Below are 26,210 nucleotides of genomic sequence, written 5' to 3'. Positions count from 1 at the left end.
AAACACTGGGACCATGTGCTTTTCTTGCTTAGGGGAAAATAACATCCATCTCGACCAGGTGCTCATGGCCAAAATTGAGAATCTGCCTCCAGAATTCCCAATATCCAAGGATAGCTCCCAGACAAAAGCTGCCAGGACTGACAAGTCTGGCTGGCCTTGGCTTCCTGAGGGCTGGCACTCTTCTGCCTCTGAAACACTGGGACTCTGTGCTTTCCTTCCTAATGAAAAGAACTCTTCTTTCTGTCCAGGCACCCACGCCCAAAATTGATGTTCCACCTCCAAAATGCCCTATGTCCAAGGAGAGTCCCTAAACAAAAGGTGCCAGGACAGACAGGTGTGGCTGTGTTGGCCTAAGGGTGGCCACCTCTCATCTTCTTCAAAAACACTTACACTTGGCATTTTTCTTTCCTATTGGCAAAAACCATCCATCCTGACCCGGTGCCCATAGCCAAACCTGGAATTCTACCTCCAAAACTCTGTACATCCAAGGATTGCTCCCAAATGAAAGCCAGACAGGTCTAGCTGCCCTTGCTGCTTGGGAGCTGTCCCTCACCTGCATCAAAACACTGTGTTTGATGCTTTCCTTCCTCTGGAAAAGAACCATCCTTCTTCTCAAGGAGTCCAAGGTCAAAAGTGAGATTTCTCCTCTGATATCCAAGGACCCTCCATGACAAAAGTTGCCATGACAATCAGGCCTGGCTGGCTTGGGAGCCAGGACAGGAGCCACCTGTCTCCTCTTTTGCCTTTGAAACACTTGGGCTCCATGCTTTCCTTCCTCTGAAAAAGAACTGTCATTCTTATCTACAAAGAAATGGCCAAAATTGGGATTCCACCTCCCAAATTCCCTATATCCAAGGGTTGCTTTCATACAAAAGCAACTAGAACAGGGAGGTCTGGCTGACTCAGGCCTCTGATGGCCACCTTTCGTTTGCCCCTCAAATATCAGTGTTCCCTGCTTTCCTTCCTATGTAAAAGAACCGTGCTTCTCCTCCAGGTGTCCATGTCTGAAATTGGGATTCCACCTCCAAAATTTCCTATACCAAGGGTCGCTCCTAGGTAAATCTGTCAGTACCGTCAAGTCTGGCTGGCCTTGGCCTCTGGTGGCTGCCCCTGCAACACTGGGGTTTGGTTCCTTCCTTCCCATGGAGATCACTGGGACACTGTTGGGACCACATGGAACCAAGGGGATCCTTGTGGTACCACTGGAGCCCATGGAGCCAAGGGGATCATTGTGGCACCACTGGAGCCCATGGAACCAAGGGGATCATTGTGGCACCACTGGCGCCCATGGAACCAAGGGGGCCATTGTAACACAATGTGGCTTCATGGAACCCAGAGACCATTATGACTCTGTGGGGCCTGATGGAACCATGGAGACCATTGTGACCCTTCAGGGCCTCATGTCACCAAGGGGGCATTATGACATCTCAGGTCCTCATGGAAGCAAGGGACCATTGGGACACTGTGGGGCCCCATGGAACCGAGGGAACAGGGAGCAGGTCTGGCTGCAAGCACTGAGCCCGGCCAGGGTCACGGAACCATCTGCAGGCCCAAGGTGAGATATGAACTCTTTCAGTGCTTCCATCCTCCCTCGAGTCAGAGAAAAGTACAAAGTGCAGGCACATAGAGGGGCAACATGAAGACACCGAAGTCAGTGAAGAGGAAGTTGAGTTCCAGATGGGAGGGATGAGGAGATGTCCTGATCTTGGGGCTGAAATCCTCTTGTAAAGCTATGGAGAAGGATGTAACTAATACATCAGACTCTTTTTTTCCCTGTATTGCATTGAAAAGTATGGGGACATGACTTGTTCAGCAAAGGCCTGCATGCTAAAGTAGCAAATGTCAAAGTAGCTGTGATCCCATGAGAAGTTTGAACATGGAAAAAGGGAAGCGTGATGAGATCCTGTGCCTTCACAGGGAGAAGAAAAAGATGTCCTCAGAGATGAAGATGATTTCAGAAATAGATGAGGAGAATCTTTGCTCTTACACAGCTCATCTTTTAACTAATACCCCATAAGTTGACATGGCCCATAAACACAACTGTAAAAGAGCTTCGAAAAACTGGGAGGGATGTCACAGATTTTTCTGGGCAGTTGCTATTCATGGAAATTGAGAGTGACAAGAGAAGTGTCTCTTCTGGACAAGTCTCCGTAGCATGAGAGACAGACTCCTCTCCCTAAGAGAACTCAAGAAAGACTATTCTAGTTGGGGTAAACTGACTGAAAATTCTAGGTTTGTCTCTTTATATTGTCAGTAAGAAAGAAAAGGTTGTAGGGAGAGGAGAAGTTTTCTGAAAGTTGTGTTCTTATTACTCTTTCTTTTAGTTGCTCTTAATGAACTTTTCCTTATACCCTCTTAAAGTATTGAGCCTGCTTTGCCGTTCTCCTAATCTTATCACACAGGAGGAAATGAGTAAGTATATTCTAGTGAGTGCACCGGTAATCAGCCAACACCTAAGCCACCACAATAATTGCTGCATTCTCCAAGAAATCTCAAATTGGTTAACCAAAATCACTACAGAAATATTTCTGATGAACTGCACTAGAGCAGAGGGAAATCAAGGCAGAGCCATAGTTTATCAGGACTTGTTTGATCCTAATGAGCCCCGTGGTGAATTTGGAGCTGAGCCCTGGAACCTCAGGGCCTGAGAGGAGATTGCAGAAACATTTCTAGGAGTCAAAGTCAGAAGAAAACCCCAAAGTGTCTCAAATCATGGATGCATCCCACTAAGGTCCATCCCCTAGACAGGCTCCTCATGGACTCCTTGGAGGAGAGATCTGGAGGCCAGGATGGCACAATAACTTCTCAGAGATTCAGTGTGGAAAGGAAAATCCAGAGTACCTTAAAAATCTTGAGTATCTCAAAGTATTAATGACCCCCCCTACATGTCAGTGCAAAGCTCTCAAGGGACTCATTAAAGCAGATAATTAGGACCATGATTGCAGAAACCTCTCACAGAGTCTGTATCAAAAGGGAAACACCAAGTACCTTAAAATAATTGAAGTACTTTAAAGCATAAATGAGCCCACTGAATGTTGTTACTGACAAAGGCTCTCCAGGGACTCATTACAGCAAATAATTGGAGGCCATGATTGCACAAATCTCTCAGAGACTCAAAGGCAAAAGCCAAACCCAAAGTCCTTTCAAAAACCTGCAGTCCCTACAGGGAGAATTAAGGAGCCCCCAAGGGCATTACTGAGCGAGGCTCCCCAGGGACTCCTTCCAGCAGATCATTGAAGCCCCTGGGATGTGGGCTAGGGGGGGATGCTGAGGGCAGGTTAAGGGGCTGACGGTGCCCAGCCTGGCTGAGGCTGTGCCAGGAGGCCCCAGGGCCTCAGGACAAGGTGTCTCCTCCCAGCCCTTGGTGGCACAGACCCTGCTGTGCCCCAGGGCACCAAGACTTGGCTTCTCTTTGTCCCCACCTGTCATAACTGCCTGCAGTTCTCTGCTCTGCCTGGGGCCTGGGGACACTTTCTCAGTTGTGTCCCTCAGTGGGACCCATTAAAAGTCCAAGAAAGTTTGGAGTTGGATTCTGACTTGGAGTTCTGGAGAGGTTTCTTCAGCTCCCTCTCAGGGAATGATGTTCAGGGCCTGAGCACAAAGCCCCAGAGGCTCATTCAAGTCCTTGTGCTGTGTCTGTGCCGTTGAGCTGTGCTGGGCTCCTGGCACAGAGGCAGCTCCTGGTAACCAAGAAGAGCTTCAAAAGCACATTTCTCTTGATGAACAGCTCTTCTGCCAGCCAGCAGGGCTGGAGCACTGCCTGCAGCCACCCCGGGCACAGCACAGAGGCACAGAGAGCTTCAATCAGTCAGGGCTGGGAAGGTGCTGCAAAGTGCCTGGGGCAGAATCACTGCCAGCCCTTGGCACAGGAACCTCTGGCTGCAGGACAATGCAGCTGCAGCTCCTGGAGCCACATCCTGAAGCTGGAACATCCCACTGCCTACAGACTCTCTGAGTACAACTCTGAGTATTTTTGGTGCAGGGGAGGTGAAATGCTCATCAAACTCTGATATGCTGAGGGGTTCTAATCAGTCATAGAATAATTCCAAGTCAAGGATTTTAACAAAAATGAGAAAATTTCCTAAGACTTTGAAATCAGTTTCCTGCTTTTGGAGAATTGCAGGGAGCGGGGATAAATATTAAAGGTAGGTTATGAATTATTAATTATGAATTTTGACAAGTGTCTGAGGCATCTGAACTGTTACTTTTGGTGATTATAGGGTCACAGGAGATCCCTAATGTGCTTTCAGTCACTCTGCCCATGGACAGCACCAGCATCACCTTTGATGGAGCCAACAGACTCAGTCTGAGCTGTCTTTTCTCCAAGCTGCAAACAGAACCTGCCTCCAGCCAGTGCCCTGCAAACAGGCAGGGTTCTGTCAGGCCAAGGAGAGTGCACAGATATTTGGGGTCTTGTGAGTGGTGACAGGGAGAGATCAGGCACAGGGAAACACCTGCAGGAGGAAAATCTGCAGGAAGCAGAGAGAAGATCAGGCAAGGAGAGAAAGCAAAACCCAGCAATGCTGTGGCAGGGAGAGTTTAGAGATGTGCACAGGACCCCCTCCAGTGCAGCCCCTCCCTCTGAACAAGCCCCCTCCCTCCTGTGCCCCAGCCAAGCCTCTGCTCTCAGGGCCGGGGCTCCAAGGCATGCAGCCCCTCCTGTGCAGGCAGAGCTGCAGCAGAGCCATGGGGCAGCTCTGCAGCCCCGGGCCCAGTTCCCTCTGCAGAGCACAGGGCTGGGAGCAGCTGCCCGGCCCTGGGGGCTCTGGCAGGAGGCACAGCTGGCTCAGGGTGACGCTGTCCCCAGTGCCTGGCTCTGGGCAATGCTGTCAGTGCAGCCAGGGAAGGAGCTGCATCTCCCTTCATCCAATGTCAGCATAAGGACACTTGGAAGTGTCTCTGAGATTTCAGTCCAAGCTGGGAGCTCCAATCCAGGGTGCAAACCTGTCCTAGAGCATCGCTGAGTTATACGATTGATGGGGAAAGGCAGAGGTGTTGTGACACAGAAAATGCTGCTGGGTTGGAGAAATGAGCAATATGAGGTTTTGGCTTCAAATGTGGAGCTGGGCTGTGGTGGATCCATTTGCTCTCACCGGGACCTGGTGACATTATAGGGGAATCATTGGAATGTGACCCCCCTCCACCTTAGAAAAGTTAAAGCCCAGAGAATCTCTGAACAGGTCCGAATGAGAGACCATCTACCCTCACTTTCCATTCATCACTTTACCTCACAGAATGCACTCTGTTTCCCTGGAGGGAGCAGAAATTCTAAGACTTTCTGATATCCAAGAATAGCAGCAGAGAAAGGGAGAAGCTTTTGAAAAGAACCCCAGATCTCAAAAAAAAAAAAAAAAAAAAAAAAAGAGTGTGTGTGTCTATTCCAGAGGAGGGTATATGGAAAATGGCTTGTATTTTGGTGACAGGTATCTCCTCTAAATCTTTGCTGTCCTTTCTTCATGAAAAGGTCCCCATGGCCAGCGGCAGCAAATGTCCAACAGCAGCTCCATCAGGCACTTCCTACTTCCTCCTGCTGGCACTGGCAGACACACGGCAGCTGCAGCTCCTGCACTTCTGTCTCTTGCTGGGCATCTCCCTGGCTGCCCTCCTGGGCAACGGCCTCATCATCAGCGCTGTAGCCTGTGACCACCACCTGCACACACCCATGTTCTTCTTCCTGCTCAACCTGGCCCTCAGCGACCTGGGCTGCATCTGCACCACTGTCCCCAAAGCCATGCACAATTCCCTCTGGCACACCAGGGACATCTCCTATACTGGATGTGCAGCCCAAGTCTTTATGATTTTTTTTTTCTTGCAACAGAGCTTTGCCTCCTGACCATCATGTGCTACGACCGCTACGTGTCCATCTGCAAACCCCTGCACTATGGGACCCTCCTGGGCAGCAGAGCTTGTGCCCACATGGCAGCAGCTGCCTGGGCCAGTGGCTTTCTCCATGCTCTGATGCACACAGCCAATACATTTTCCCTGCCCCTGTGCCATGGCAATGCCCTGGGCCAGTTCTTCTGTGAAATCCCACAGATCCTCAATCTCTCCTGCTCCAAATCCTACCTTAGGGAATTTGGGCTGCTTGCTGTCAGTGTCTGTTTATCATTTGGTTGTTTTGTGTTCGTTGTTTTCTCCTATGTGCAGATCTTCAGAGCTGTTCTAAGGATCCCCTCTGAGCAGGGACGGCACAAAGCCTTTTCCACCTGCCTCCCTCACCTGGCCGTGGTCTCTCTTTTCTATAGCACTGGCACATTTTCTGACCTGAAGCCCCCCTCCATGTCCTCCCCATCCCTGGATCTGGCCCTGTCAGTTCTGTACTCAGTGGTGCCTCCAGCCCTGAACCCCCTCATCTACAGCCTGAGGAACCGGGAGCTCAAGGCTGCCGTGTGGAGACTGAGGACTGGATGGTTTCAGGAACATTAAACTGCTGGCCAGTATTTGCAAATCACGTGTAATTAAAATAACCTTTAATACTTCTTGTTAGTTTCATTTTGGAGGTTCTTTGTCCTTGTATAAAATTTTAAATATTTTCTACAAAGTGATGTCATTGTTTGTGCCAACTTGGTGTTGCCAGTGCTGCTGCCATGGCCCTGCCCCGCTGCCCTGGTGGCCCTGGTGTTGCTGCAGGGCCTGATTGCTCTCGGGGCCGGGCACAGCCCTGGAGGTGGCAGTGCTGGGCTGCAGCAGGGACAGGCCATGGGCACTGCTGGGGCAGCGCTGACACCTCAGCCCAGGGCCTGGGGGCTCCAGGCTCCTTGCCCAGGCTCTCTCAAGAACACACCCAGGCCAATGCTCAGCACAGAAAACCCCTGTGAGCAGCCCCAGGCTGGCCGTGGGCAGGCTGGGGGCAAACAGCATGGCTGGGGCTCTGCAAGGGCCCTGGGGCAGATGGGAAGGAGCAGCAGAGCAGGGCCTGATCCATCCCCAGTGCGCTGGACAGCCCAGGGCAGCGTCCCAGAGTGTCCTGATGGAGCTGCCAACAACATCCCCCCTCTGCAGCCCTGGCCTTTCCCCCAGCTCACACAGGTGCCCCATCCTTGCAGGCACGGACACGGCAGCACTGGCTCAGCAGCCCCTGTTTGCATTGCACACAGCAGGTGGGAGCACCCCCATGCTGTTGGTGTGGGGAAATGAACCTGAGGGAGCACAAATGCCATCAGCCCCTGGGGCCAGCAAGGGCTGGGGGACACCAGGGAAACCACTCAGCTTTGTCCTGGCCTCTGCACTCAGCCAGAAAGTTTGTTCCCATCAGCTGGGAGTTTCCTGTGCCACTGCAGACGCTGTTGCTCAGAGCCAGCGCAGCCTGGCAGCCACTCCCAAAATGCCCTGAGCATTTCCTCTGCTTCACCTTGGCTTTCTTTACATTTCGTGATACAAATTTCTTCTAATTCCCCACCCCAGGGGACCCAGAACTAGAAACAGCACTCGAGGTGCTGCCCAACCAGTGCCCAGCACAGGGAAAGAATCCCTGCCCTGCTCCTGCTGGCCACACCATTCCTGATCCAGGCCAGGAGCCATTGGCCTTCTTGCCCACCTGGGCACTCTGCTGGCTCATGTCGAGCCTGCTGTCCATCAGTCCCTGCAGGTCCCTTTCTGCCTGGCTGCTCTCCAGCCACTCTGACCCCAGCCTGTAGTGCTGCAGGTGTTGTTGTGGTCAAATTGCAGGACCCGGCACTTGGACTTGTTCAACCTCACCGTGTTGGATTTGGGCCCTGGATCCAGCCTGTCCAGGGCCCTGTGCACAGCCCTCCTACCTCCATCCTCCATCAGATCCAAACTCACACCCACTTTGGTGTCATCTGCAGATTTGCTGATGTTGGACACAATCCCCTCATCCAGACCATTCCATTCAGACATTGGAATCCATGCTTCCTTGCTCTGACCCCTCGGCTATCCTGTGGGTGCCCTGTGATGGCACTCAGGGTGATCTGTTCCATAATCTTGCTGGGCACCCAGGTCAGGCTGATAGGCCTGGAGTTCCCCAGCTCCTCCTTCCAGCCCTTCTTGGGGATGGGCTCACACTGGCACCTGCAGTGCTCTGGGCCCTCCCTGCTGAGCCAGCACTGATGGTAAATGATGGAGAGCAGCTTGGAGAGCTCATTCACAGCTCCCTCATCCCCCTGGGATGGATTCCATCCCATCCCACACACCTGTGAGCATCTGAGTGGCTCAGCAGGTCACCAACTGCTTCCTCCTGGATTCCAGGGGCTGTTCTCCTTCCTGTGCCCATCTACCAGCTCAGCAGAGCACTTGTCCTGAGGTCAGCCTGCCCTAATATCTAAAATTGAGAGAAAGAAGATGTTAAGTAGCTCTACCTTCTCCTTATCTTTAGTTCTTATATTCCCCACTGCATCCTATAAAGAGTAGAGGTTTTCCATACCCCATGTTTTGCTATTAATTTAATTGTGGAAACGTTGTCTTTTTTTCTTCACAGAAATGGTCAGGGTAAACTCCAATTGAGCTTTCACCTCTTGACTTTTTTTCTGCACGACTTCACAACATCCTTAAACATTTCCTAAGCTGCTTGACCTTCTGTCCAAAGTTGATGCACCTCTTGTTACCCTTGAGTTCCCACAAAATCTCCATGGCCAGCCAGGCCAGTCATTTTCTGCACTAGCTCGTCTTTTGCCACACTGGGACAGGCTGCTCCTTCCCCTTAAGATTACTTCCTTGAAATATGTCCATCCTTCCTGGACCCCTTTGTTTTTAAGGGATGTTTTCCTTCAAAAAATCAGGACCTGAATTGGTACTCCCAAAATCAAAATCCATAACAGGTCAAAGTCTGCCCTTCCTAATTCCAGTGTAGAAGTTTTGTTGCTGCCCCTCCTTCTTTCCCAGAACGTTGAAAACTTGATTATTTCATGGTCACTGTGCCCCAGGCAACCTCTGAGCCCAACATCTGCAACCAGCCCTTCTCTGTTTGTGAACAGTAGCAGACAGAGCTTTCCTTGGCAGTGGGAGTGTTACCAAAAATTCAGTAAAATAGAAACCTCCTTAACACCAATGCAGCATTAAAAAGCAGCATTATTTATTCAGGGGAATGCACAGGGGACAGCTCCTCCCAAAGCCATGCAGGCTGAGTAAAGGAAAGTTTCTGTTTACATTCTGTATATTGCACACATATTCATTGATTTTCCCAGACTAAACATAAATATGATAATGGTTTCCCCAAAATCATTCACATATTTCTCCTCCCCTTCACCCATGTGTTGTTCTGTCTTGGGGTCTCCCTGGTGGTCCCTGGTGGTCGTGGACCCCAATGTTCCTGTGGGCCTGGCTGAGCTGGCAGGACACTGAGGCTGCTGAACTTCCAGTTCCCCTTCTCACACAATGGGCATTGTGTGGTTTCCACAGGCCTGGGGTTTTGGAGAACAAGGTCCAGGTGTCAGCTCACCTGGTGGAGACAATTTATCATCTGGTAACATGAGGTAACAGAGTGGGCTTTGACATCACAGAGCAGGTTATGTGAGGTGTTTGAGCAGCTATGACATCATATACTGCCCCTGTGACATCACAGAGCCATCTGTGACATCAGAGGGCAGAGGTCTGACATCACAGAGCAGACTGTGACATCACAGAGTTGGCTGTGACCAGCTGTGGCCAACCATCAGAGATCAGCTGTGTGACATTGGAGAATGGGCTGTGACATCACAGATTTGGCTGTGACATCAGAGACCAGCTGTGTGACATCCCAGCAGGGCTGTGTCAGGTCACTGGGTTGGTCACACCACCCCAGCTCCCCCTCACTGTTTCTCCCAACAAGTCCAATGCTGTTCATGCCCAGCAGGGTCCCTGTCCCCCGGGATCCCCCTGGCCCACCTGACGCCACAGCCTCCACCAAAGGATGTTCCACAGGATCCACCCCAGAGCCCGACAGGGGACAAGGGGCCAGGACATCAAGACTGTGTGACCAGGACATCAAGGACGGGGATTATCCAGGTCACTGTGGCCTAGTTTTGGCTCCCCAGGACAGGAAAGATGTCTGGCAGCTGGAGCAGGGTCTGGGAAGGGCCTCCAAGGTGGGGCTGGAGCCCTTGGGCTGTGAGCAGAGGCTGAGGGAGCTGGGCTTGTCCAGCCCGGAGCAGGGAAGGCTGAGGGGCTCCTCATGCCAGCCTGGCAGTGCCAGCGAGGAGGGGATGGAGAACACAGAGCCAGGCTCCTCACAGGGGGCTGGGGGGAGACAAAAGCCAATGGATAACAGAGGAAAGAGGGGAGATCAGCCACGGCATGAGGAGATGAAATGAGTCAGGCTGCTTTCAGCTTTTCCTCAATACCAAGAGCAGCCTGACCTCCCATCTCCATCCACCACTGAGAACTTTGCAAATCAGGAATAGTTTGAGCTGTTTTTCCCGCACTCCAGGATGAGCATCCTGATAGAACTTTTTATGAACAAGAACTTAATTGTTTTTATATCTATCACAGAACCACATTTGTCTAAAATTACTTTTTAGTATGGAAATCACTTATGGATGGTGGACTCATCAGGTACTGCTGAGACACTATGCATAGCTCAGGGAAGAGCGTGATTGTTAGTAAATTCTGTCCTGTTCCACTGTGGTCTGTTGGCCATGAAGAGAAACTTTCTGTGCCTCTGAGCCTCACCAGTTCCTGATCCCTCAAAAGACAAAAACCTGATCAGTTGTGGCTCCCTCTCCAGTGGTGGCACTTGGACATCCCTCCACATGCAGAATAGAGCTCCCTTGTCCCAGAAAGTCCCTGGCAATGCAGGGATGAAGGAAACAGGACAGGCTGTGGGGATCAGGGGCAGGGCAGAGCCAGGGAGGAGAATGACTTTTGCATTTTACAGCGCTTTGCCTTCCCTTGGCTTTGTTGGCTGTCAAGAAATGAACATCCCTCTGTGTCTCAGGCAGCTCCTTCTCAAGGAAAGCAGGTGGGAGCTGGAGCCAAGGAGCTGAAAGCTGCAGGTTCAGCCTGGGCTGGAGGGAGCTCAGATTTGCACAAGGCTGCTCTGAGTGCCAGGGCTTGGATGGAGGTAATGGTGTGGTGGGGGTAGGGACAGAGTCTGATTGATTGTCCGCCATGAAGGGTCTTGATTTTCATATCTACGTAAACTGCATGAGGAGGTACTTGGATTCAGTGTCAGCTGGAGATAGGACGTATCAATTAATTGACAGGGAAAAAAACCCTAAATTTGACCTAAGTAATCGTTTCTCACTGTCTTTTAAAATAGAATCTATTCAACTTGTATAGACTACTGGAATTTGTCTAATTAACCACAAAAGATTTGAAAATTAAAATCAAATTACTCCCAGGGGCTTGCCTTATTAAGGTGTTCTCAATGTTAATGAGCCCTGGGACACTGAATTCCTGCACTCAAGAGCTGAAGGCTGAACAAACCTCTGGAGCAGGAAAATTCAGCAGCAGCCTCCAAGTTGCTGAGGATGTTAGCAGCCCCCACTGAGGCCATCCCATCCCAGAGATCGTGGGGGAATGGGCAGACAAGGAGAGCGTCCCTGGGGCTGGGGCAGCACAACTCAGAGGCAGCAGCGGCTCCAGGTGGGAAATGGAGTGTGGAATGTGGCTGGGAAAGCCCTGCCTGGGCTGGGCCAACCAGGACACACAAGCCCTGAAACCCCATCTCCCAGACAACTCTCTCAAGGAGACATTTAAAAAGATTTAAAATTATTTGAGTATTGTGACTTTGACTCACTGGAGAAATACCAACAAGAATTTCTCAGGAGCTCAGAAGAACTTTAGAAAATCAGAGAAACTTTGGCAAAAATTTTTCATGGCACTGTAGTGATTTTGGTTTGTAATGATGTTTGAGTTCCTGGGATTTTTGAAGTAATGTATAGATGAGTGTGGTGGGTTTTAGTGTCAATTAATTATTTATGTATTTCTTTTTTTGTGAGATATGATTAGGAGAAAGGTAAAGTAGCCTTAAAATTTTAAAAGGGTATGAAGAAAATTTTTTTAAAAGTAACTAAAAAAAAAGGTAGTAAGAATTAAAGACTTTAGAACACTTATTTTTGTTTACAACTTTTTCTTTTTACTGACAATGTAAAGAAACTAAACTTAAAATTTCTCGTTGCTTTACTCTTTCTAGACTAGTCTTTTTTTTTTAGATTACTTTGGGAGGGATGTTTTTCTTGGTAAATTTATGGAGATTTTTTTTTTACAGGAGGAAAAAAAATTTTTTGTGGTACCTAATTTTGTCATGGATAACAGTTGTCTGGGAAATTGTTATTGTGAAGTTGTTTTTATTGCTACAAGCTTTTGTACAGCTTGTTGATGGGCCATGTTGACTTATGGGGTATTGTTTTTAAAATAGTTCTTTAAAGGTAAAAGTTTTCTTAATTTACTTTTAAAATTATTTTTATCTCTGGGAATATGTGTCTTCTCTTGGAGATTCTGGATTACTTCTTTTTTCCCCTGTTTAAACTTTTTATGTAATTACAGTTATTTTAACAGTTCTTGTCTTTTAGCATGGAGGTTTTTCTTTGATATTAATTTGAATTTTTTCAATAGTTTTATGTGTTTTAATGAAAAATAATTTTTTGAGATTTAATTTCTTCTTTACTGACTTTGATGGCTTTGTGTTGTTTTTTTATATGCTTGCATTTTGTTTTTCTTTTACTCGAGGGAGGATTGAAGTATTGAAAGGGTTAACATCTGACCTGTCAGTATCTTGTGGTAGAAGTTGTGGTTGGGTTAGGATTGGTTTTATGGTCCATTTTTGTGAGGTTTTGTGTTTAATTTTGGTTGCAGGGTTATTTTGTATGGGTTGTGGGTTGTAGGGGTTTTTGATTTTAATTGTCTTGGGGAGAGGGGACTTGATGGTAAGATTCTAGTAGCTGTGGCTAGCTTTGTTCTGGTTGGGGTTTTGTAGCCTCTTTTGTTTTCTTGTTTGGTAGTTGTTGGGGTTAGGTTTGGTTAGAGTGGGGCTGATGGGGAGGGGACAGCCTGGGGAGGGGGGAAGTGGCTCAGCCCACAGCAGGGTTGCTTGGCTTGGTTTGGTTTGGTTTGGTTTGCTTTTCTTTGCTTTGCTTTAGTTGAAATTGAGGCTGGGGCCGGGGCTCACTACTTCTTTGTTGACTGGAAAAGAAAGAGGAGGTTCCTGGGTTTTTTCATCTTTAACATTTGTGTTTCACAGAGGTGTGTTCAGTATCTTAGTGGTTTAACAGGTTGTCAGTTACACAAAAAGTTTTGTATTACTTTTTAAAATTCTTCTCATGTCAAACTATAACAGACTTTGAATCAACATAAAACACTTCTCAAGGCATTGACTTGGCCCATTCAACTTCACAAACTCTAAGCCTGTTTAATTGAATGTTACTCAAAATTTGCAGGAGCACAGAAACAGAAGAAGAAGACACAGAAAGAGAGAAAAACATAAAAGATTTAGAGGAGCACACACATAGCTACCAACTCCTGGATTCCAGCACTGTTCAGATGGAAATTCCAAGAGGAGTTAGGATGCAGAGGTGTGCATGCCTTGTGGTCAGCCTTAAATACACCTTGGTTTTCCTGGGCCCTTCCCCCAGGTGGGCCTTGGGCTCATTTGGTCCCTCAGGAGCTGGGCTGGGGCTGCAGAGGTGGCTGTGGAGCATTGCCTGTGCTGTGCCAGGGACTGGCAGCCACTGCTGGGCTGGGATAGAGGCTCTGGGGGGATTGGGGTTCCAGGGCAGGGCAGGGCTGGGCTTACAGGGCAGGGCAAGGCTGGACCTACCCCTTCTTCCTCCCCCACACATGAAATGTTTCCAGCCAACAATCTCCTCCAGTCTGTCACAACAGGCACTGTTGGAGGTAAAATCCCAATTCTGGGCATGGGCACATGGATGAGAAGGACAGTTCTATTCCATAGCATCAAGCCCCAGTGTTTGGAAGGCAGGTGAGAGCCTCACTAGGCCTAGGCCAGCCAAACTTGTCATGAATGGCAGATTTTGTCTGGAAGCATTCTTTGGAGATAGGGAATTTTAGATGTGGAAGCCCAGTCTTGGCCATGAGTGCCTGGAGAAGCAGGACAGTTCTTTCCCATAGGAAGGAAAGCACGCTGCCTTCCCCAGTGTTTCAAGGACCAATGAGAGGTGATCCTTGTTAAACCATTGCCAGCCAGACTTGTCCTGGCCATATTCCTATGGGAACAATCTCTGGATATAAGGAAATATGGAGGTGAAATCCCAATTTTGGCCACGGGTTCCTGGAGGAGGAGGAGAGTTCTTTTCCATGGCAAGAAAAGCATGGAATCCCAGTGTTTCAGCAGCAGATGAGAAGTGACCCTCAACATGCCAAGGTCAGCTGGACCAGTCAAGTGGCCCCTGGGAGGCCAAACCAGCCAGACCTGTTCTGTGTTCCCTTAGTTTTGTGAGGCCCCATAGAGCCAAAATGGATTCATGCGGCCCCACAGTGCCAAAATGGTGCCTTGTTTCCATAGAGTCCCACAGTGTCCCAATGGTCCTTTGATTACAAGAAGTCCTGTAGTGTCAAGTGGTCCCTGGGTTCCAGAAGGCTCTGCAGTGTCACAATGGTGCAAATGATTCCATGAGGCCTTGCACTGTCACAATGGTCTCTGTGGTTCCCCAGGCCCCCACAATGTCATGTGACTCCTCTGTTCCATGAGCCCTGCGATGTCACAATGGACTTTTGGACCCTGGGGGTTTGCAGTGTCACAATGGTCTCCTTTGGCTCCACAGTGTCACAATGGACCATTGATGACATCAGGCCCTGCAATGTCACAATGGATGTTTGGTTCCATGAGGCTGTGAAGTCTCTTAATGGTGTCTGCGTGGTTCTAGGAGGCCTTGCAATGTCACAATGGACCTTTGGCTCCGTGGAGTCTTGCAGTGTCACAAGGGTCCCTTGGTTCCATGACACCCCAAAGGGTCACAATGGCCTCCACTCCATGCTTCCATGAGGCCCCACGGTGTCACAGTGGTCTCTTGGTTTGATGGAGCCTCTCAGTGTCACAATGATCCCTACATTCCACGGAGTCACACAGCATCAATACGGTCCCCTTAGTTCCATGAGGCCCAGCAACGTCACAGTGGTCTCCATGATTCCATGATGCCCCACAGTGTCACAATGGTCCCTTGGTGTCACAGGGCCCCACAGTGTGACAATGATCCCTTGGTCTCACAGGGCCCCACAGTGTCACAATGGTCCCTTGGTCTCACAGGGCCCCACAGTGTCTCAATGGTCCCTTGGTTCCATGGCCCTGTGCTGCTGCATTCCGTCCTCCCCTTCTCAGGCAGCCCTGCCAGCTGAGAAATGCTCCTTGGGCCTCGGCCTTGGCCAGCAGCCCCTGGGCTCAGCTCCTCTGCAGCTCATCACAATCACTGTCTGCTCCAGGCACTGCTGCTGCCCAAACAGCTCCTGCTTTCTATAGGATCAGCCCTGGGAACTGTTTTTGTTCCCTCAGTGGCACAACATCCCTGTTCTCACACTGCCAAAGAAAGCTATTGGTGCCAAGTCCCCGAGCCATTGCTGGGACTGAAGCCCCTCTCTTGGGGCCCTGCAAACAGCGCTCCAAAAGGAGCCCTTGGAGCTCTCCTGGGCCAGCGACTCCCTCTGAGTGGGGCCTTTCCCAGCCGAGAACTCTCCCTGTTTGCTGCACTCAGGGATCCTGAACAACCACAGAGCCTGGGCCGATCCCCCCACTCCTCCAGGCTCAACCCTTTGCCCTTTGCTGAGGAGATGCCAAAGGATCCACAGTGATCATTGCCTGCCCTCAGGGGAATTTCTCGCAGGTGCCTTGCGCTGACTCTTTGTGTCTGTGTGCACACAGGAGTGCCTGTGCTGGGGAAATGTGGCAGAAATGCTCCTCTCTGAGGGGTTGGAGTGCCTGGGGTAGCTGAGTCAGTCAGGCCTGTTGAGAAAGTTAAATCACAAGGCCTAAATGAAGTTAAATGCTGCTGAGAGGTTTTCTTTTGCTAAGCGGTTTCCTTTAGTATAAGTTATATGTTAAGTTCAATATTGTTAAGTGTTATTCCTCTGTTAAATTGCAAAATCATAGGTTTAAGTTAGGTTACATACTGTTATACTCTGCTCTTTTGCTAAACTGTGAGGTTGAAAGTATCAGTTAAGGTTAATGTATAAGTAAAGTCCTGTTAGGTTTGAGGTCTGTTAAGCTTTCAGGCCATGTTCCTTTTATCCTTGCCCTTGCTGTCCTTGTCACACACACACACACACACACACACACACACACACACACACACAGGGACAGTTCTAGGTTAATTTCTGGTTTTATTGCCTGGATTCTCTTTGGTTTTTTTGTTACTTTGTTTCCTTGGTGTGCCTGAAGTGCCCAGTGTGGAGCAGAGTGACTCTTGCCAAGAGACTTTGTGCTGCTGTCCCTTAATATTAAATCTGGTTTTTGCTGCTCCCTTGCTGGGAATTTTTTCAGCGCTCTCAAGGCCTCGTTGGTAACAGGGTGAAGGAACCCTGGCCCAGGCTCTGGCCCTGGGGGACACGGGGACGCTGCCGGGGGGTCCCTGTCCCCCTGTGCCACTCCCAGGGCCCCGGCCCCCCGTCCCCGTGTCAGGCTCTGGGGTCGATCTCGTGGAACATCCTCTGGGGGAGGCTGCGGATCTGGGGGCGGGGGGACCCGGGGGGACAGGGGACCCTGCTGTGCATGAGCAGGTTTGGACTGCTCTGGGGGGAACTGTGAGGGGGGCCGGGGCAGAGTGACCTCCCCACTGACCTCACAGTCCCTGTGATGTCACACAGCACCTGTGATGTCACACAACCTTGGCTCTATGCTGGGCAGCCCCAGCCCCATCCCAGCAGTGGCCTCTCTCTCCTGCCCTGTCCCTCAGCCGGTGCCACCCTTTGGTCATTGGGCCTTGGCTTTCTCTTCTCCCTGGTTATCCCCTGCTGCCCACCCACCCAGCGTGTCCCGGGAGCTGCTGCCCCTGAGCCAGAGGTTCTGGTCCGCTGTGCTGGGCACACCAGGGCTCCTGAAACACCCCACGGCCAGGGCAGGCCCCAAGTGTCACCATGTCCCCTTGGTTCCATCAGGCCCTTCAGTGTCACAGTGCTCCCTGCACTCCCTGAGGCCCCACATCACCCACCCCCAGGCCATTGCCGGGGTTCCAGTCAGTGCCAGTATGATCCCAGTGACTCCCAATCTCTCCCAGTATATCCCAGTTGTCCCCAGCATGCTCCCAGTCACTCCCTCTTCTCCCAGTTGATTCCAGCATGGTTCCAGTCAGTCTTAGTGTGGTTCCAGTTGCTCCCAGTGTATCCCAGGAGTTCCCAACATGGTGTAAACTGCCCTCAGCATGCTCCTACTCACTCCCAGTGGGATTCTAGTCCCCATCTGTATTGTCCCAGTTGCCTCCACCATGGTTCCAGTTGCTCCCATATTCCTCCCAGTATGATCCCAGTTGCACCCACTTGCCCCAGTATAGTCCCAGTCACTGCCAGTAAGATCTCAGTCACCCCCAGTATAGACACAGTCACTCCCAGTTGCTCCCAGTTTCCCCCTCAACATGGTCCCAGCTGTTCCCAGTGTTGTCCCCTCCAGTATCGTTCCAGACACTACCAGTATATCCCAGTTCTCCCCAGTTGCCCCCAGCATGCTCATTCCCATTCACCCCAGTTGCCCCAGCATGGTACCAGTTGCCCCCAAGATGACCTCATTCATTCCCAGTCACCCCAGTTGCCCCCAGTATGCACCCATCATTCTCAGTTGTTCTCAGTAGCCCTCAGTGTGCTCCCAGTCACTCCCAGTATTTCCGTGTCTGTGCTCCAAGTGCTGCTCCCAGCCCTGATTCGTGAGGATGGGAATGTCCCGCTCCCTTGCTGGGGCAGGGTCACACCTGAGCCAGATGTGCAGGGCAGGACCTTGCCCTGACCCCAAGCACTGTCCCAGCTGTAGGATCTGCTTCCTATCGGCCTCTTCCTCCTGTGGCCCTGAGCCCAGCCTGGTGCTGAACAAAGGGGCTGGGCCGGGGCCATCCCCCAGCAGGGGCTGCTCACCCCCTCTGCCCCCTCCCCAAATTCCCTGGAGCTGGGGGAGCAGGAACTGGGGCAGGAGCCCTGTGAGGAGGGACAAGGGGGTGACACTGGGATGGGGGGATCACACATGCTCTGGGCACACACAGTCCCTGGGAACCCCCCCTCACCTTCTCCTGCAGCACCAGGAGGATGGACCCTAACATGGAGCCCCTGACCCTTGGCAGTATTTTGTGGGGTGGGGTCTGATGGCAGCTTTGGGGTTCTGGGGGGTCACGACCACCCAAAAACCCCCTCCCAACCCCACAGTCACTCCTGGACCCCTCAAAACACCCCACAGCTCCTGGCTCGGACATCCCTCACCACTCCCTGCAACATAAATGTCCCCAAAAATCACAAAACCCCTTTCCATCTCCCCCAAGACCCACCCAAATTCTCTCCATAACACACAGCTCTGCCAACACACACAAACCCTCACAACCTTGGGTGGGGGGAACCCGGCCCAGGCAAAAGGAGAGGCAAACTGGGAAAACTGGGGGCTGCACGTCCAAACTGGGCCTTGCTGGGGACCCTGCCTGGGGACTGCCAGCCCTTGGGGCTCCTCTTGGGAGATCCAGGACGGGGGAACACAGAGAAGGCTGGAGGGATGCCAGGAGTGGCATCACTGGGAGGGACTGGTTTGTTCTGGGATCATACTGGGATCACACTAGGAGTGAGTAGGAGCCTGTGGGAGGGCAATTGAGACCATGCTGGAGGCAAATGGGATATACTGAGAGTGAGTGGGGATCATTCTGAGGGTGACCAGGAGCAGCTGTGAGCAACTGGGATCACACTAGGAGCAACTAGGTATGACTGGGATTGACTGGGTGCATGCTGAGGGTGATGGGAAGCTACTGGGCTTATACTAGGATCAACTGGGATCATGCCGGAGGTGACTGGGATCACACTGGCACTGTGAGTTTGACTACACTGAGGCTGACTGGGGGTGGTTGTGAGCAAATGGGATCATGCTGGAAGGAACTGGGAGTGACTGGGAATGTGCTGGAAGGAACTGGGGTCAATTAGGGGAGACTGGGAGAGACTGGAACAAAAGTGAGGGTGAAAGGGCGCAACTAGGACCATGTGGGGCACAACTGGTTCATACTGGCAGGGACGGGGAGCACACTGGGCTCATCTTTGGGTCATACTGGGAGGGACTGGACTAATACTAGGAGTATCTGAGAGCGACTGGGAACACACCATGCACATCATCCCCCATACTGGGGGGGACTGGGAGCAACTGGGAGAATGCTGGGAGCAAATGGGATCATACTGGGACTGACTGCACTGATCTAGCTGGAGGCAACTGGAACCATACTGGGAGTGATTGGAAGTTACTGGGATTATACTGGGATCATACTGGGAGTGATTTGACATAACTGGGATTATACTGGAACCATACTGGGAGTGCTGGCATGTGACAAGGATCATACTGGAGGTAACTGAGCTCCAATTGGTGATGAAAGGGAGCAACTGGGATCACACTTGGGGCTACTGAGAGCAATTGAGAGAAACTGGGATCATGCTGCAAGCAAACTGGAGGAACTGGGAATTACTGGATGCATGATGGAGGCAACTGGGATATACTGGATGTGACTGGGATCATACTGGATTAACAAGCACCTTACTGGGATCACTGGGAGTATCTGGGAATGACCACAGACATGCTGAGGGCACCTAGGATATACTGGGACTGTCTGTAACCACACTGGGAATGACTGGGAACACACTGGGAACAACGGGGACTGTGCTGGGGAGAACTGGAATCACAAACTGGGAGAAACTGGGAGTGAGGGGGAGTGACTGGGTCTACACTGGGGCAACTGGGCATGACTTGCACCATGCTGGGAGGAACTGGGATCATATGGGCAGTGACTGGGACTATAATGGGGGCAAATAGTATCACACTGGGAGCAACAGGGAGCAACCGGAACCATGCTGGGGGCAACTGGGATCCTACTGGGATCACTGTGGAGGAGGCTGGGCCCATGCTGGGATTGACTGGGATCATACTGGATCTTACTTGGAGCAACTGGGACTCGACTGAGGGTGACTGGGAGTGGCTGTGAGCAACTGGCATCAGGCTGGAAGCAACTGAGGACAACTGGGACTGACTAGGAACATAGTGGGAGCAACTGGGATACACTGGGAAAGACTGAAACCACACTGGGTTAAATGGGAGCAACTGGAACCACACTGGATGATCATGGGAGCAACTGTGCCCATGCTGGGGTCATACTGTGTTGCGGTGTGTTGTAATATCATGTTTTAAACTTCTGGGTCCCTTCCCCAGGTGTGCCAATACCTCCCTTCCCCCCCTAGCCCCTGCTGGGCAGTCAATCAGTTTTAACATTCCAGCAAGGCATCGTGTGGTTCGTCACTTTCAAAGGATGCCCCTCAGGCCCGGGGGTCATTGGCCTATCTAGGTGTCCCTCGTCCCTTGAGACCCTCCCCTTCCCACCTGGTTGGTGGCTCACCTGTCCCTTCCCTCCCCCTCCCCCTGGAGCTTAAAAGGTAATCAAGCCATGCGGTTGGGATTCTGTTGGAGCTGTTACCACGATTCAGATATCTGTGACCATGGAATAAAGCTCTGGACATTAACCCTCCGGCAGAATCCATCTCCTTCCTCCTCATCATAGCCTGAAGCCTTCTCTCCTGAGGTAAACGGAGTTCCTAACAAGCCTGGACTTGTTTCAGTGCCTGCTGCAACCTCCAGCAAGCTAAAGGTGTCTCTGGGGTGAAACACCACAGTTGCCGCCTTTGGCCCAGCAGCAAGGGTCAGACTGGCCCAGGCACAATCTACTTGGTAATATTGGGATTCATATTCCAATAATACTGGAACTGGCTGGCATCATAATGGGATTGACAGGAATAGTACTGGGAGTATCTGAGAGTGGCTGAGTTCATACTGGAACCAGACTGGGAGTGACTGGAAAGGTGCTGGCTATGACTGGAACCAAGCTGGAGGTGACTGGGAGAAACTGGGGCTATACTGGGAGTGACAGGGAGTCACTCTGGGCATGATTGGAATCATACTGGGAGGATCTGGGAGTGATTGGGATCATACTGGGGGTGGTTGTAACCATACTGGGAGTGACTGGGTGCAACTGGGATCATCCTGGGAGCCACTGGGACTACAGCAGATGAGAATGGATCCTGATGGGGGTTACTGGGAGCTACTGGGCCCATGCTGGGAGGAAAATGTGGACACGCTGGGAGCAGCTGGGATCAACTGGAAGATACTGAAAGCATGCTGAGGGGACTGAGACTATAACTGGGATCATATAGGGAGCAACTAAGACATTACTTCAGGCAACTACCAGAAACTGAAATCATGTTGGAGGCAACTTGGAGGAACTGGGAAAGACTGGGATCATTCTGAGCTAACCAGAACATTACTGGGCACACTGGGATATACTGGGAGTGTCTGTGACCATAATGGGTGGACTGGAACCACACTGGGAACAGCTGAGACCATGCTGGGCGCAACTGGGAGTGAGTGGGACCATGCTGAGAGGGACTGGGACTATTCTAGAGAAAACTGGGATCATACTGGGAGGAACTGGGAACAACTGGGACTATTCTGGCAGCAGCTGGGATCATACTAGGATCACAGTGGGAGCAGCTGGGTCCCTGCTGGGTGAGACTGGGATCAACACTGCAGGTGACTGGAATCATACTGGGATTAACTGGGAGGGGCTGTGGGCAACTGGAATCAGGCTGAAGGCAACTGGGAGGAAGTGGGAGTGACTGGGAGCATGCTGGGAGTGACTGGGATATACTGGGAGAGACTGGGAGTCATGAGGATCATAGTGGAGGCTACTGGGGTCCTGTTGACATTGACAGGGAGCAACTGGGATCCCACTGGGGGCCACTGGCATCATACTGGGAGTGACTGGGATCCTACTGGAATTATAGTGGGTGTCAATAGACCCTGACTGGGATTACTGGGAACTACCAGGCCCATGTTGGGAGCTGACTGTGCACACACTGGGAGGAACTGGGAACAACTGGGAATGACAGGATGCATGCTGGTGACAATTGGGATGTCCTGGCAGTGACTGGGATAAAACTGGGGGCAGCTGAACCACACTGAGGTAACTGGGAGTGCCTGGCAATGAGTACGAGTATGTTCAGGGCAACTGGGATATACTGGGAATGCTGAGATCATGCAGGTGGTGACTGGGACCAAACTGGGAGCCACTGGGAATGTGCTGGGGGAACTGGGACCGTGTTGGGGGGAAACTGGGGGCAAGTGTGAGTGACTGGGGTCCTGCTGGGAGAGACTGGGATCATACTGGGAGTTACTGGGACTATACTAGGCGGAAGTGGTAGAACTGGGAACACACTGGATGAAAGTGGGAGCAACTGGGACCATGTTGGGGACAAATTGCATCAAAATGGGGAATGACTGGGAACAACTGGGCTCATACTGGGAAGAGGAGGGATCCTGCCAGGAGTGAGGGGAAGTGACCAGGATCATCCTGGGAGTGACAAGGAAACTGGAAGCACACAGGGGCAGCAACTGGGCTCATGCTGGGAGCAGGGCTCCAGGACAGGATAGATGCAGGGGCCAAACCCAACAAGGTGAGGTTTAACAACTCCAAGTGCCAGGTTCTGCACTTTGGCCACAACACCCCCTGCAGCACTACAGGCTGGGGACAGAGTGACTGGAGAGCAGCCAGGCAGAAAGGGACCTGCAGGGACTGATGGACAGCAGGCTGGACATGAGCCAGCAGTGTGCCCAGGTGGGCAAGAAGGCCAATGGCTCCTGGCCCGGATCAGCAATGGTGTGGCCAGCAGGAGCAGGGCAGGGATTCTTCCCCTGGGCTCAGCATTGACTGGGCAGCACATCGAGTGCTGTGTCCAGTTCTGGGCCCTCAGTTTAGGAAGGGCATGGAGGGGCTGGAGTGTGTCCAGAGAAGGGAAACAAGGCTGGTGAGGGGTCTGGAACACAAGCCCTGTGAGGAGTGGCTGAGGGAGCTGGGGTTATTTATCCTGGAGAGGAGGAGGCTCAGAGGTACCACAAGGCAGTGCCAGGGCACAGGTTAAACTTGATGATCTCCATGGCCTGTTCCAACCTCGCTGATTCTGGGATTCTCTGGAACCATCCTTGGAGCAGTTGCAGGAGGAGCCCTGGGCCTCCTCTTCAGCAGCTCCAGAAGCCCAGGTCCCTCAGCTTCTCCTGCCAGCCCCAAAGCCCATCCTGTCAGTCCAGCAGAGCCTCTGCAGCTCCTCCTCAGTGCCCAGAACAGGGAGCCCCAGAGCCAGACACAGCAGCCCAGATGTGCCCCCCTGGCCTGGGGTGCCTCTGGCAAGGGAGCAGCAGGAGGCACTGCAGGAGCCTGCAGACAATTCCTGCAGCACTTGTAGGATGATACTGCTCCTCCAGGGACGTTCCCATGGTGCCAAGTCAGGAACTGCAATGGGGAGTGGGGCCACAGAGGAAAGGGCAAACAGGGATGGGCTGTTTGCAGGGGAGGGGACAGCAATGGGACACAGGAAGGAATCTGGAACAGGGATGAGGAAAGAAAGCAAAGGTGAAGCCAAGGAAATGCTCAGGGAAGTTTGGGACTGGCTGCCAGGCAGCCCTGGCTCTGAGCAACAGCGTCTGCAGTGGGACAGGAAACTCCCAGCTGATGGGAACAAACTTTCTGGCTGACTGCAGAGGCCAGGACAAAGCTGAATGGTTTCCCTGCCATCCCCCAGCCCTTGCTGGCCCCAGGCGCTGATGGCATCTGTGCTCCCTCAGGTTCATGTCCCCACACCAACAGCATGGGGGTGCTCCCCCTGCTGTGTGCAATGCAAACAGGGGCTCCCGAGCCAGTGTCTGTGCCTGTAAGGATGGGGAACCTGTGTGAGGTGGGGGAGAGGCCAGGGCTGCAGAGGGGGGATGTTGTTAGCAGCTTCATGAGGACACTCTGGGACTGTCCTGGGCTGTGCAGCGCACTGGGGATGGATCAGCCCCTGCTCTGCTGCTCCTTCCCGTCTGCCCCAGGGCCCTTGCAGAGCCCCAGCCATGCTGTTTGCCCCCAGCCTGCCCACAGCCAGCCTGGGGTTCCTCATGGGGGTTTTCTGTGCTGAGCATTGGCCTGTGCATGTTCTTGAGAGAGCCTGGGCAAGGAGCCTGGAGCCCCCAGGGCCTGGCCTGAGGAGTCAGCGCTGCCCCAGCAGTGCCCATGGCCTGTCCCTGCTGCATCCCCGGCACTGCCACCCCCAGGGCTGTGCCCGGCCCCAAGAGCACTCAGGCCCTGCAGCAACACCAGGGCCACCAGGGCAGGGGGCAGGGCCATGGCAGCAGCACTGGCAACACCAAGTGCTGCTGCTACTGGGCACAGCTGCTGTGCCAGCACTGATCTGCCCCAGCTCTGCACACAGACATTGCTGCTGAAGCTCCAGAGAGGCAATAAAAGGGCATCTCTGCAGAAAAGTTTGCTAGGAATTCCTTTATTTCTTTTAAAGTCACCCAGACAGCAGCCCCTTATTGACACAGTCTGCGGCCACAGGGAAGTTGGAGAGAAAAAATACTGGAAATGATGTTTATTTGTGGACTATATTTAAACATAAAACAAAGGAAAAGAACCTCCCCACTTAAGCCAACAAGAAGTAGCAAACACGACTTTGATTACAAGTTATTTGCAGCTATTGCCCAGCACTTTAGTGTTTCTTAAAGCATGCAGCCATCAGTCTCCACACTGAAGCCTTAAGCTCCTGGTTCCTCAGGCTGTAGATGAGAGGGTTCAGAGCTGGAAGAACCACCGAGTATAGAACTGACAGGGCCAGATCAAGGGATGGGGAGGACATGGAGAGGGGCTTCAGGTAGGTAAAAAACCCAGTGCTGACAAATAGGGAGAGCACAGCCAGGTGAGGGAGGCAGGTGGAAAAGGCTTTGTGCCATCCCTGCTCAGAGGGGATCCTTAGCACAGCTCTGAAGATCTGCACATAGGAGAAAACAACGAACACAAAACAACCAAATGATAAACAGACACTGACAGCAAGCAGCCCAAATTCCCTAAGGTAGGATTTGGAGCAGGAGAGATTGAGGATCTGTGGGATTTCACAGAAGAACTGGCCCAGGGCATTGCCATGGCACAGGGGCAGGGAAAATGTATTGGCTGTGCGCAGCAGTGAATACAGAAAGCCACTGGCCCAGGCAGCTGCTGCCATGTGGGCACAAGCTCTGCTGCCCAGGAGGGTCCTGTAGTGCAGGGGTTTGCAGATGGACACGTAGCGGTCGTAGCACATGACGGTCGGTAGATAAAATTCTGATCCAATGAAGAACATAAAGAAAAAGAGCTGAGCAGCACATCCTGTGTAAAAGATGTTCCTGGTGTCCCAGAGGCAATTGTGCATGGCTGTGGGTGCCCTGGGCTGCAGGACCCTGCTCTGCACGACAGCCCTGCGCACCCCTGGCGGCTCTGCACAAGAGACAATCAGAGAATGTACTCACAGGGTCGGTAGGCATTAGAATGTTCCAGCTTTAGGAGATGGCTCCAGGAGCTGCAGCTGCATTGTCCTGCAGCCAGAGGTTCCTGTGCCAAGGGCTGGCAGTGATTCTGCTCCAGGCACTTCTCAGCACCTTCCTAGCCCTGACTGATTGAAGCTCTCTGTGCCTCTGTGCTGGGCCCGGGGTGGCTTCAGGCAATGCCCCAGCCCTGCTGGGCTGGCAGAAGAGCTGCTCATCAAGAGAAATGTGCTTTTGAAGCTCTTCTTGGTTACCAGGAGCTGCCTCTGTGCCAGGAGCCCAGCACAGCTCAGCAGCACAGACACAGCACAAGAACTTTAATGAGCCTCTGGGGCTTGGTGTTCAGGCCATGAACATCATTCCTAGAGAGGGAGCTGAAGAAACCTCTCCAGAATTCCAATCAGAATCCAACTCCAGAGATTCTTGGACTTTTAATGGGTCCCACTGAGGAACACAACTGAGAAAGTGTCCCCAGGCCCCAGAAAGAGCAGAGAACTGGAGGCAGTGCTGCAAGGTGGGGACAAAGAGAAGCAAAGTCTTGGTGCCCTGAGGCACAGCAGGGTCTGTGCCACCAAGGGCTGTAAGGAGACACCTTGTCCTGAGGCACTGGGGCCTCCTGGCACAGCACCAGCCAGGCTGGGCACTGTCAGCCCCTTGTCCTGCCCTCAGCATCCCCCCCTAGCTGACATCCCAGTGGCCTCAAGGATCTGCTGGAAGGAGTCCCTGGGGAGCCTTGCTCAGCAATGGCCCTGGGGGCTCCTTCATGCTCCCTGTAGGGACTGCAGGC

The sequence above is a fragment of the Melospiza melodia genome, chromosome 21, assembly GCF_035770615.1.
Source record: "Melospiza melodia melodia isolate bMelMel2 chromosome 21, bMelMel2.pri, whole genome shotgun sequence".
Lineage (NCBI taxonomy): Eukaryota > Metazoa > Chordata > Aves > Passeriformes > Passerellidae > Melospiza > Melospiza melodia.
The sequence above is the reverse complement of the archived record's forward strand: the minus strand, read 5'-3'. Positions refer to the sequence as shown.